Below are 13,299 nucleotides of genomic sequence, written 5' to 3' on the forward strand. Positions count from 1 at the left end.
AAGCTGCATAGTGAGACTCTGAACTAAATACATTTTTTTTTTTAAAAAAGGTGTAAAGTGTAAGGAAGTGCATATGAGAAGTTTAAATAATCTTCCCCAGAACAGCTCCCAGAAGAGGCAGAGATGGATTTTCAGCCATAGCCTCTAGGTCAGAATAGCAGCACACACTACTAAGCAAAGGAATAGGCACTGTACAGCATTTGGGGAAAAAATTATGAGTGAGAATTGTCACAAAGGCTGTAAAATCTCACCTCAATTGTAGCTCTCCTTTGCTATCCCAGGGGATCGAACACCATACCTCGTTTCTAAATCTCTGAATGAGTGATCCAAATTAATGCTCTCTGCTTCTTGTTTGACAAAAAAAAAATGTAACAGAAAGGAAAAATTCTTTCTCATTTCCCCACGGATTCTGAGGTCACCTGACAAAGGCAGCACTTTCAAAAACCTTAGGATGATGAAAATTCATAAACATATAGAAAGGAGAAATTACAGTACACTGACTACTCACGTATTGACTAAAATTTAACACTTTCGATATTTTGTTACATATGCTTCATCTATCATCCTACCTATATGATTATCTATCATTTTATTTCATCTTCTAGGTTTATCTATATATGTTTTATGGATTCTTGTAACATGTAACCTTTAAATAGCTCAGTACAGATGTCCTAAAGGCAGAATATCTTATATGTCTACACAACAATTTTCACAGTTAATAAAACTAACAATGATGTTATCATGTCGTATAAGAAGATACCATTCAAATTTCCCCACATGTTCCTAAACATTTCTTGTACACATTAGAATTTATTATTTTAAAAATCAAATTCTAATCAAGGAGTGGACGTCTCATTTGATTATAAAATCTCTCAGGTTTCTTTAACCTAAAATACTTCCACCTTGCTTTCATGATGGAAGATTTCATCTACGTTATTTGGGGTAGAAATTTCCCCTATTCTGGATTTGTGTGATTATCTTTTCGTAGTGTTGCTTAGATTGTTTATCTATGCCGTATGTCTTACAATCCAGAGTGTAGAACTAAAACTTTCATTGGTTTCAGATTAAACATCTTACTCCAGACAGGCACGTGGGTGGTGCTAAAGTTTGTTTCACATCACGTGAGGAGGCCGGTAACATCTGGTTGGCCTGCACTCACTGACGCTGAGTTCAACCACTCGTGCGCAGCCAGAATTTTCCATTGCGAAGCTGCACACTTGCTAAGTGTGAAGAACAAGTTTTATGTTGATGTTCCTCTGGCACCAAGCAAATATCTATTCCAAAGCAGCCTTTCCCATTGTTTTAACATCTGGCAATGCCTTTGTCTATGAACAGCACTCAACCCCCCTCCCGTTAGATTGATCCCTGGCCCAGTTCTTAGGTTGGTGGGGGAGGAGGCACCTGGAGGGTAAGTTCCACATCTCTTTCATCTCTACATTTGCCTGGATCCAGGCAGAAAATCTGACATGCAATATGTACTCAGTAAAACTTATTTTTAATGAACTAAGTCTTTTCAATTTAGATACAGAATATGATACAGCAAATACCTTAAAATCCACAGAAAGACATTAAACAAAAGGCAGATTAGAGGCATATTTACTAAACTAACAAAGACTATTTCCAAGAATTTTGAAGGTAGAATAATAAGTAGAGCATGTAAGAAGTAGTACGTACGTACATACGTTTTTAAAATTCTGATCAGTCCTCTGACATGTTCCCATTCTTTTGCTTGGCTTAACCTGAATCTCTTTTTGCCAATGTTAAGGACACTGTGGGACTTGTTTTTAGGCCTCTGAGAGCCAATGTTTTTCAAATTCTTCAAAGAAAGCTCAGAAAAATATTATACATGCCATGCTTTATTCAAAAAGTTTACTTGATGGCATGATAGAGGAGGAGTGAAATAAAAGGTGTCTTAATATGTTGACCTCATAATACATAAAAAGTAAGTATTGATTATAAGTTTTGCCATTCCCAATCCAATCCATTAGGAATCCTGCATACACAGGTCACAAAAGAAATAATAATGATTATTAACTACATGTAGAAGGGAAAAGTATCTTTGATATTCTACTGCACTGTAAGCCGTCTGGGAACAAGGATTCTGTCCAATTCACCTGTACATACTTTTTCTCCACACCAACATTTTAGCATTCAGTAGTATTAAAAAGCCTTGCTCGATTGAGTTAGTAAGCAAATCTCAACAGTCAAATCAATACAAATAGGAACATCAAAATAATTAGAGACACTTTTTAAACTATTTAATGGATCTATGATATTAATTACATATAATAAAACAGCTAGCTCTGAAGAGCTTACATAGTGTGTATTTCTTAGTACATAAAAGGAATTGTTTCTACATATTAACACTATTACTTCTGGGTGGTAAGATATATACATAATCATTTTTCTTATTCTTTTTTCGGTTTCCTGTTTTTCAAATGTAGTTTAACAAACATGTCCATTATTAAGGACAAGCAATACTTAAAAAAAAAAAAAAAAACCCTTGCTCTGTTTCCTTATAGATGCTAGAAAAGCAATGATTATTTTCTTCCTTCTGCACATACAGTCTTTGTCTAAATACCTAAATGACCTTCATATCGTGGGCATAAATATGTGTAAGTGTGTATGTTTTTTTTTTTTCTTTTTTATTTCTTTCTTCCCCAGCAGGTGTGTTTGAATAGCAGCCCATTACGGCTCACTTGGTGCTATAAATATTTATAAGCACGCTCTAAGGAAGCTATTGTATCATAAACCAGCCAGTGGCATGGCCGGCTGCTATTTCTGAGCGGAGGTGTGAGATGGCGTTCAGAGATGTGAGTCCCATCCTACTTGGAGCACTGGAGGCTCTGAGGCGTGAAGGTCTGGGCAGAGGTTTGTAAAAGGTATAGAGCTCATCTGTGAAGGGGTAGGCTGAATTGCTGCAGCAGAGAGCGCAGCTACCAACACGATACTGGGCTGTATTTGAGAAGAGGGTCTCATAGTACCTAAATTTACAAAGGTTGCTCAATAGCTCAATTAAACCTTACAACATACTAGGTGGTATTCATTTCAGTGTGCATTTAAGAGGGTCCTGTGGGGTGTGTGTGTGTGTGTGTGTGTGTGTGTGTGTGTGTGTGTGTGTTTGAGGCAAGCAGTAATGAGACAAGTATAGTCAAATCTGCAGGTCAGTGAGTGTGTACCAAACTCACAGAAGCATCCTGCCCTCTCCTGGTGTGGAGGGATGAATGCTACAAGTCTTGCAGACCCTAGAAATGATGTCCTTTACACGGACACTCAGGACATGCCAAACCAGAGGAAAGCTGAACACAGTGCATTTGTCCAGGCCTGGGACAGGAGGTGATAGATTCTCAATTCCAAGCAACAGCCCTGAGCACTGGTTCACAGAATGGTCTTTTCCAGCTACAAAATAACTTTTGAAACCTCCCTGAGGTTTCTAAACAGTGTAACCCTTACCCTCTATCTCAGGTAGTGGCCTGAATGCTGGATCTAGTGTGCTAACCAGCTTCATGCTCTACTTCTGTCATATGTGGTACTCAATCATTTCAACCAAGCTCTTTTTATTTATTTATAAAATACACATAGTATGTTAGCTCTGCTATAAAATGGAAAGTGTATTTTAACTTTACTTGGCATATGGTAAGTAAATTGTCAATATTAGCTCTGACTTTTAATTTTTTTTCTTCTGTTAGGCCAGAAATCTGTCTGGACTTTGCTTCTTCATTCTTCTATCAAACTACCATATAGAGCGGAGTTTTTAACACAATGGTTTATTTAGGATATGATCCCAAGGAAGAGGAGGGGATTATAGGAAGAGGAGGAACAACCTGGGCACAAAAACATCATCCAATTGCTCATTGCCACAAGGAGCTGACGCTTGGTGCTGCTGGAAAATTTATGGAAACAAATCAAATGGATCTCAGAACAATATCCTTTGGTATGAATGGGAGAAGCACCTATCTGTTGTCCTGGGCAAGGTACTGCTTTCTAAAATCTACAAGGAGTATCTACTTGCGTATATAGACCATCAAGTAGCTGCCTCACAGCTGTTTAAAATGAATATCCCATAGCTTATGAGGCTAAAACTGTGACCGTTTTAAGCTCAAACCCACCCAGGCCTGTCCAGAGGGCTGATGGGTGAGGCCCACTGACAAGTCTAATTTGCAAGAACTTAGGAATTTGTTAGAAATAAAAGCTGACCAAACATTTCGGAACTGACAACCAACCAGACCAGTGAATAAAATCTTGATACCTTCCTAATCAAGGTCACCTTTCAAGTGTCCAAAAAGTGCAACAAAGGGGAGAGGCGCCAGGTGCAATATTGAGTGATGAGGTGACATGGGAACAGAGGGAGGAGGGAAGACGGCTTCTTACAACAGATGCTGGAGTATCTGTGCTTCTCTGTTCACTCATACTTCATCCTGTATGTCACTGAATGCATCTCGAGGTCAGGGGGAGTGAACGTTGCAATCATGCAGTGTCAGACAGAATGCAGTGTCATGGGAGTTTCTGGAAGACATTTAGGGCAGACAACATAGACAGTTGCAACTACTTGGCCAGAAAGTACAAATTGTCCCAAACAGAAAGTAGAGAAGCCCTTGGGTCAGTCATCCCCAGGTACCTGGAGTGTGCGTCCATGAAGAGGAGTTGTAGGAGAGACCCAGAATGTGGACATCACAGGCTTTGGGGCCCTCAAGAAAGAATAATCTCTGTAGTCTATCTTAGGAAGGTGACTTATAAATTCTTTTTTTTTTACATTATTTTCTAACTTTTTTGCATTCTCAACTATTACCCCAAGCAATAAGGGTTGCTTAAATTAATTTAATTACATAAATGAAAAAGAAAAAAATAAAATTTCAATAACTGCAGAGAAACAAGATTGCTCTTCCTCCTTCTTCTTCTCATTTTTAGTAATCCTATTATGCAGTAATTACCCCAAAGCATCATTAAGACATCCTAGCTATTTTCAATAAAAAATATCCCTAGAGTCTATGGATATGCATGTACATATAAAAAGAAAACATATAATATATATAATGGGATACATAGATGTAACCCATATTTTTAAACAAAGGATACAAAATTTAACAATATTTCCATTTCTAGTGTTTCCAAATTTTCCTTATCAATATCTTTATCTCTAATGTCAGTCAGTATTGGTACGTGATAAGTAACTTGTCACCATCCAGAATGTCCCTTTACTACCAAGCATTTTATGATTTTATTTTTGGTCACCTCCTTCACCACCAGAGTGGCTACAGTCACCTCTCTGCTGTCAGTCTTCCTGCCTCTTTTCTCTGTTCTTCCTGCTCTGTACAGTGGCTACATATTGTTATGAAAACATTGAGACACACACAGTCTTACAGAAAATACTCATATCATGAATATGTGTATGTGTGTACATACATGTGTAGATGCGTATAAAAAAATTTGGAGTCTACCTCGTGCCTGAATACTAAAAATTTCTGGGACACATTGTTTGAAAAACTACTGTCCCTTGGAAATCTATGCATATGGCTGTCATGAAAGTTAAAATGACAATAGCTAGGGCCTTACTGCATGAAAGTGTTAATAAAATGATACCATATACATGCAGATTAAACCTTCGGTAGCATAAATTTTGCCTGAGAATGGCATTGCGCTTATTTCACCCTTCAACCAGCAGAGACGATGCACTTGTTGGCACACGTTGTCTTCACACATTCTTGGTAGTGCACAGCCACATCCTCTCTCCAGACTTATTATTGTGTCTGCATGCCAGGGCAGCTGGGAGGAAATTGAAAAATTCCTCCAAACCCTTCAGACTGCTGACGTGCTAAGTTTAGGGCTAGATGATCTGCGTTTTACTCAAAAGTGTGACTGGGCGAGCCATGAGAGATATTGCCTCATTTGTAATATCAAAAACCATCCCACTTAGGAAGTCATTCAGCACTGAAGTCAGTAGTGCACAATTTCAAAGAAAATGACCCTAATATTTTTAAGTGAAGATTTTTGTCAAAACTGGTTGTTTTTTGCTTGGGATATCAGTAAGACATTTTAAACCACCCACATAGATCATAAGGTTTAGGGGAGGCATGAATTTTGGACCAAAGCATTCTCTAGAATTTAATAGACACCCCCTAGGATATTATTCAAAATATTCATCCATGAGGGCAGCGTAGAACCTAACCAATTAGAAGAGTGCAGGCATTGTAGGGGAAGGAAGCACAGTGAGTATTACTGGGACTCATTTTTCTGAGTGCAATCTGCTGACCTACTTTGTTCAGTGATTTTGTTGTGACAAAAGAGAACAAATGGGTGTTATATAAATGAGTAATTGTGTGAGTATATGAAGTCAGACATGTTACAGATAGGTGATGACTGTCATAGTTTATGTCCCTAGGAAAGGGGATTGTGGAGAGAAAAAGGCAAGGAACCTCATATTTTCTGAGCAAGATGCAAAGAAAGGGTGCAGGTAAGGAAACGGAGGAAGAGTGATGGAAATGTTTGCTTCAAGAAAAACATGAAGAATGGTGTCATGGTTAGCCCAGGGAGAAAAATATTTCATAAGGAATTTGGCAATCCACAATGTCAGATTGTGCAGAGGAAACAACGTCCTGTTGCTTTTGGCGGGATGGTCAGCTTTTTGTTTTCTTTGCTTCCCATAGAGAATGAAGACACAAAAGAAATGTCTTGGAAAATATCCATTCACCAGAGTCACCTCTTTAGTAGTTGGTGTAGTGGCCCAAAGGGGAAGTGCAAGCACACAGCAGGAGGAGGACTTCTCTGTGACCCTCATCTATGTACGATGTCTCTTTCATTACTGTCATCCCACACATGTTGGAAAGGACACTTTAGTCACTGCAATCAACCATATGTCACTTTTCTCTAGGATTTCTCTGCTGCCTTCCTGGTTCTGGCCAGCTGCCAGATGCACCGCCAGATGTTCTGAATGGGGATACGGCTTTTCACCTTCCAGAGACTTCAACCTCTAGCATGTACATCTTCCCATTTTTATTGAAGGTATTAAAGCAACAAAATTGAAGGTGGGGAAGGAAAATGGCCAGGGGAGTGGCCAGTTCTGGTGAGAAAGCCCTTCACTGATTTCAAAGTGACAGGCCTTGCCTCTTCCTATCAGCTTTTCTGCTTTATAACAAGAGAGCTGGAAGGCTTTTCCAAGGCCACCTAGGACAGTGGTGGTGAACCTTCTAGAGATGAGCGCCTAAACTGCAACCCAAAACCCACATGTTTATTGCAAAATGACAGCACTTAATACGGAATAGTGAGGTTTTACTTTAGGAAAAAAAAATCTAGTCATACATTATCATCTCTTAACTTAAAAAAAAAAAGTAACACATTCCTTATGTTCACCTCCACTGCTCTAGTGTATGGGACAGGTAGACACTTGCTTCTGGGACCCTAGCGACCCGCTCTCTTTGTGCCACTCCAAATCCCTCTGTCTTTCTGGCAGTATTCACAATGGTGTCACAGCTTTAGTACTCTTGTGCTGTTATTTAAATGCACAGCTTTGAAGCTGATTAGAGGTTCCTGCTGGAGTGATGTACTGAAGAAGTCCAAAATCACTATTGTGAGCTGTATATATTTCACTTCATGCAGCTTCTGACCCATAAGCAGATCTCAATGAAGAAACAAGTACTTTTATGTCTAATGCAAGAATGAGGGCATATATTACAAAATAAATAAATAAACCTCAGAGATCTGGGCTCAAATACATAATAATTAGCAAAAGGAGAACTGTCCATCCAGAAAACCCTGCTTTTCTTAGCTGATTTATCTGTCTTTACTCATCAGAGACAATTGACAAATTATGTTTAATCAGCCACCCAAAGATCCTATAGCTCAGACAGGTTAACAAATAAAATTAACCATCACAATATGAAAGAGAATGAAATACTGTAATTAAACTACTTTTTAAGAAGCATAAGATATATACAAAGCATCATTGAAAAAATTATAAAGCACCTAATAAATAGAAGAATATCACATGTTCATAGGCTGAAAAACTTAAGATTGTTAAGAAGTGAAAGTAAAGACTGCCACCCTGCCACTTTGGGCCTATCTTATATGAATTGATCTATAATTTCAATGCAGTCTTTGTCGAATACTAGGCATAGCTTTGTAGAAATAAGTGCATTGATTCAAACTTTATGTGAAAATGAAAGGGACCCAAATAGCCAAAACAGTCATGTTTAGAAATTTACACTTACCAATATATACTACAAAGTTTCAGTATTAAGGTTGTGTCATAGGTAAATAGATAGATGATAGACAGACAGACAGACATAAGTGTAAGAGATAGGTATCTAAACAAACAAACCAACAAACAAACAGAAAAATCTCGTAGTCCATGAGCAAAGCATTCTTGCACATTAAGAGCTGTTTTCAGTGTCTTAACAGTATCAAATTAAGGAACAAAAATTTTAAAATATTAATTAAGAAAAATTTCTTGCTTTCTGCTTTATGTTCTGGGTATCATCTAAGAAATTATTTCCTCATTGCAGGTCACAAAGACTTACATTTATGTTTCTTGTGAGGCTTGTATAGACCTATCTATGAATAAATGTATATAGCTTTTAAGTAACATATTTTTAGAGGGAAGCCAAGATAATTCAGTGAGCAAATAACAGACTTTTCAATAAACTGTTCAGAAACAATTGTTCAAAAATCAAAGACATAAGTGTAAAAGATAGGTCTATACAAGCCTCACAAGAAGCATGAATGTAAGTCTTTGTGACCTTGAATGAGGAAATAATTTCTTAGATGATGCCCAGAGCATAAAGCAGAAAGCAAGAAATTTTCCTTAATTAATATTTTAAAATTTTTGTTCCTTATTTGATACTGTTAAAACACTGAAAACAACTCTTAATGTGCAAGACAGATAGACAGACAGATAGATAGAGACTAGAATTAAGAACACAGACATAAATGTATATAGCTTTTAAGTAACATATTTTTAGAGGGATGCCAAGATAATTCAGTGAGCAAATAATAGACTTTTCAATAAATTGTTTAGAAACAACTGGATATTCCCATGCAGAACAATTAGACTAAAGTAATATCTCACAGCATATTCAACAATTAAGTCAAAAATCAAAGACATAAGTGTAAGAGATAGGTCTATACAAGCCTCACAAGAAGCATAAATGTAAGTCTTTGTGACCTTGAATGAGGAAATAATTTCTTAGATGATACCCAGAGCATAAAGCAGAAAGCAAGAAATTTTTCTTAATTAATATTTTAAAATTTTGTTCCTTAATTTGATACTGTTAAGACACTGAAAACAACTCTAAATGTGTAAGAATGCTTTGCACATGGATTACAAGCTTTTTCTATTTGTTTGTTGGTTTGTTTGTTTAAATAAAAGGTCTTGCTACACAGTTCAGACTCTTAGTGATCCTCCTGTCTCAGCCTCCCCAGTGCTTGCATTATAGAAATACATCACCACGCACAGTTTCTGGGTCAGTACAGGGGATGAAACAGTAGCCCTTGCACTAGGCAGACAAGAACTTAGAGGGTTGAGCTATCTCCCCAGCCCTTGTCACATCAACTCTTCCAAGATCATTTTACAGCTCTGTCACCATTCTTCTAAAAGGTCCACCAAGATGCTTTATCAATACAGAAAATCTATTGATAAGATTGATAAATAAGAATTCAGTAGGCAGAATCAGTCTACTATATATTAAAATGTATTAATAGAGACAATTATCATGATTATATAATATTGAATAATGAATATTTATATTAATCAGTAGGTAAAAATAGAGATTCTACAAATAGAAAAATATTCAAATAAGTTTTAGAATTCAAAACAAATCAATAGATGAATATTAGCCTATTCAACAACAAATTGTAGAAAAACTACATATGCACAGCATAAAATATTAATTTAGACATAGAAATTAACACAGACTAAAATTTAAATTTTAAATTCAATAAAAAGTATAACATTTGTAGAAAAAATAGGACTTAAATTTAAGGCTCCGAGGCCAAGCAGTTTCTAGACTCAATGACAAAAGTATCATTCATGAAAGGAAAAGATCATAAATAGGAGCTTCTTAAAATTAAACTTCTTGATCAGAAAACTTGGGACAACACCGAGTTACAGGATATTACATACAGGTTCTCTTATGTCCTAAGTCCTCACTGACCTTGAAGGGCAAGAGCCAAAATGTTGTCTATCCTTGTAATGCTTCTTTTTCTCTGATTTTTGGTCTGCAAACTTAAATTTTTAACCCTCCACAAGAGAAGATTAATGATATTATTACCCTATAACATAGTCAGTTGAGCTTAACATCACTATCTGTTTGAATATCAAACACCTTAGACATAACAAGGAACAAATATTTTCCACCTATAGTCGATATGCTAAAATTTAAAACCATATAGAATGTGAAAAAAATAAAATAAAAAATAAAAAGTCATAAAAATATAGAAATAAATGATTACACATTTTTACACAGAAATTTAGAATCTAGCCATATACAATATTGTAGCAGGACAGTCGTACAACATTTTTCTTGTCTCTTGTTTTCTTTCATTATCTGTTTTTTAAACAAACATTTACTTGAGAAAGAGTATAACAGTAATTGATATGACATTAGAAGTAGTACCCATTTAGAAGACCACAATGACAGGCATTCCAAGTATGGGCCTAGTATTACAGGGCCACAGAGGAAAGTGATCAACAAGGTAGAGTGCGCCTAAGGAGAGTCACCTAGAGAGGAAACATTCTTTCAGGCTTTCACAGAGAGCAAATTGGTCAAGCAATGGCTGTGACTCATCCACATGGCTGACACTGACAAAAGATCTACAAACTGCTGTACAAGATTCCAAGGGTAAATCCTGAGGGGATTCAACTGACCTTGTCAGATACAAAAGTTACATTTTTTTTGTTACATAGTATGTCCTGTTTTATCTTGGTCTTAACTATCCAGCAGAAAAGTATAAAAACGAGGTATAAAAAGCAAAGCCATATCAATATGCTGATCTGTGAAAGTCTCAATTCAACATCTTCTGACTTTGCTGTTCTGCAGATAACACACTACTATTATGGACTATTGGACTACATTGGATTATTTCACTGAATTCACAAGCCTACAATATTTGAATGACAATGAAATATTCATCTCTAACAAAATTAAACAAAAAGGGGGTTTTAAATGAAGGACCATTTTGTAGTTAAATATATATATCTGTATAAACAAAATAGGATAGATATACAGCTACTTTCTCTTGGTTCAGTGAGAAGAAAGATCTGTACTAATAGTGTTTAGACAAGATATCTGTTTGCATCTTGTAGTATGAATAACTATTACAAAGATAACAATATGCAATGTTTAATTACTGTAGCTGCCCTACTAACCTGTTTTGAAACTGTCTCATTGCTATTTCTTTCTCAATAAAATTAATTTAAAAACTCAAACTCTTGTGTTATGTGAAAAGATGATCAATGGACAAACTATGAACTAGAAAAATATTTTATAAGCAAAATATCCAATCAATTATCAATGCATAGGATATATAAATAATTCTCTAAAGTGAAAAAAATGCCATTAAAATTGGATGGATGATATGCAAAAATATTCCATTTTAAGTAATGTTCAGGTGGTCAGTGCATACAGGAGAGAATGGTCAGCAGTGTGAGGCACTCCAAAGCACAGTCTTGAAACACTGTGAGGGCATTTCTGTTCTGAATGGCTCAAGTGAAAAAGTTGTGAACATACTTTATTCTGATAAAGATAAAGAGAACATGAATCATTCATTGGATTAGTCTGAGTTTCACTGTTATCACCAAATACCTGGGAAAGTCAATTTAGAGAAGAGGTTTATTTGGAGTCATTTTGAGAAATTTTACTCTGTGCTCAGCTGTCTCCGAGACAGTTACAGTGGACAAAAGAATCTTACCTCACAGCAGACAGAAGACGGAGAACAGGGAAAATGCGGAGGAGGAAAGGCGAGGGACCTTTCCGCTATGACCTGTTTCCTCCAAATGGTTCCAATTGCCTATCTCTACATTCGCTTATGAACTCATTGATGGATTAACCCCTCATCAGTATATTATCTAATCATTTTCCAAAAGCCTAACGTCTGAACATGTGGACCACTTGGGGAAACATTTTTGATCCAAACCATATACTCATAGAGTTCTGGTGAGGTGTAAAATGGTATTATCATTCTAAAGTAATATTGACAGAAAAATACTAATCATGTAATTATCTTAAAACCTCTGCTTTGCACTCCCAGACACCTTCTCCCCAGAGAAATGAAACTATTCACACCATACATGTGTACACGTACACACACACACACACACACACACACACACCCTACGCGTGGATATTTATAACAGCTTATCTGCTTCAAAATTGGAACAAGAAAATGTCAGTAATGAATGGTTAAACTCTGGTACATTCATATCATTTAATAGGACTCAGCAATTTAAAATACCTTCACGATACCTGTAACAATGTCCTGGGCATAATAGCAAATTAGTTTGTCAGAAGATTGCCATTGTAAGAACTCTAAAGATATATGGAATGTCTCTGTATTGTTTACAAAAGTACATACACCTACAGTTATAGTATGTAAAAAAATTAAAGACAACTTTTAAAGACATTTAGAGAGAGGAATGTCATATCTTGAGAACATACATATAAGATATGACTTGATTGGAAGATCAGAGAAGACTTGCCTGAGACATAAATCCTAAACGCAAGTTAAGAGCTCACTAGAGGGGATAGGAGGTAGGTCAGTGGTCTAAGTATCTGCCTGGGAAGCACAAGAACCTGTGTTCAATTCCCAGCACCACATGCTGTGTTGGCCCCGGAATGCTGGTGTACCATGCTGGCCACCGGATCCAGTTGTGGTGGTGCATGCCTGTAATCCCAGTGCTGAGCAGACTGAGACAGAAAGATCACTAGGAAAGAGCATTTCTGGTAGAGAGAAGAGCCGCTATTTAGGCCGGGGTTCCATCCCCGCGCATGCTGTGCTGGCCCCACCTCCAGGGCACACTGAGACAGCAATTGAGACTGGGTCAGGCGGCACATGTCTGTAATCCCAGCTCTTGGGAGGCTGTAAACAGGTGGATCACTACGAGTCTGACCTAGTAGTGAGACCCTGAACACCCTGTAGACCCTTCCCTAAAACACACACAAAAAAGAAAAAAGAGTCCCTATTTAAATGTCTGATAAAAGGAAAGAATATGATGTTTTGAAGAAACTGTAAAAAGATTTGAATTAAGATACTACACAATTGGTTTAATGTTTTTTGTTTCTTTTGGATTTTTGGATTAAAACTCCACAA

Source organism: Octodon degus, unplaced genomic scaffold, assembly GCF_000260255.1.
Source record: "Octodon degus isolate 3935 unplaced genomic scaffold, OctDeg1.0 scaffold00002, whole genome shotgun sequence".
NCBI classification, from domain to species: domain Eukaryota; kingdom Metazoa; phylum Chordata; class Mammalia; order Rodentia; family Octodontidae; genus Octodon; species Octodon degus.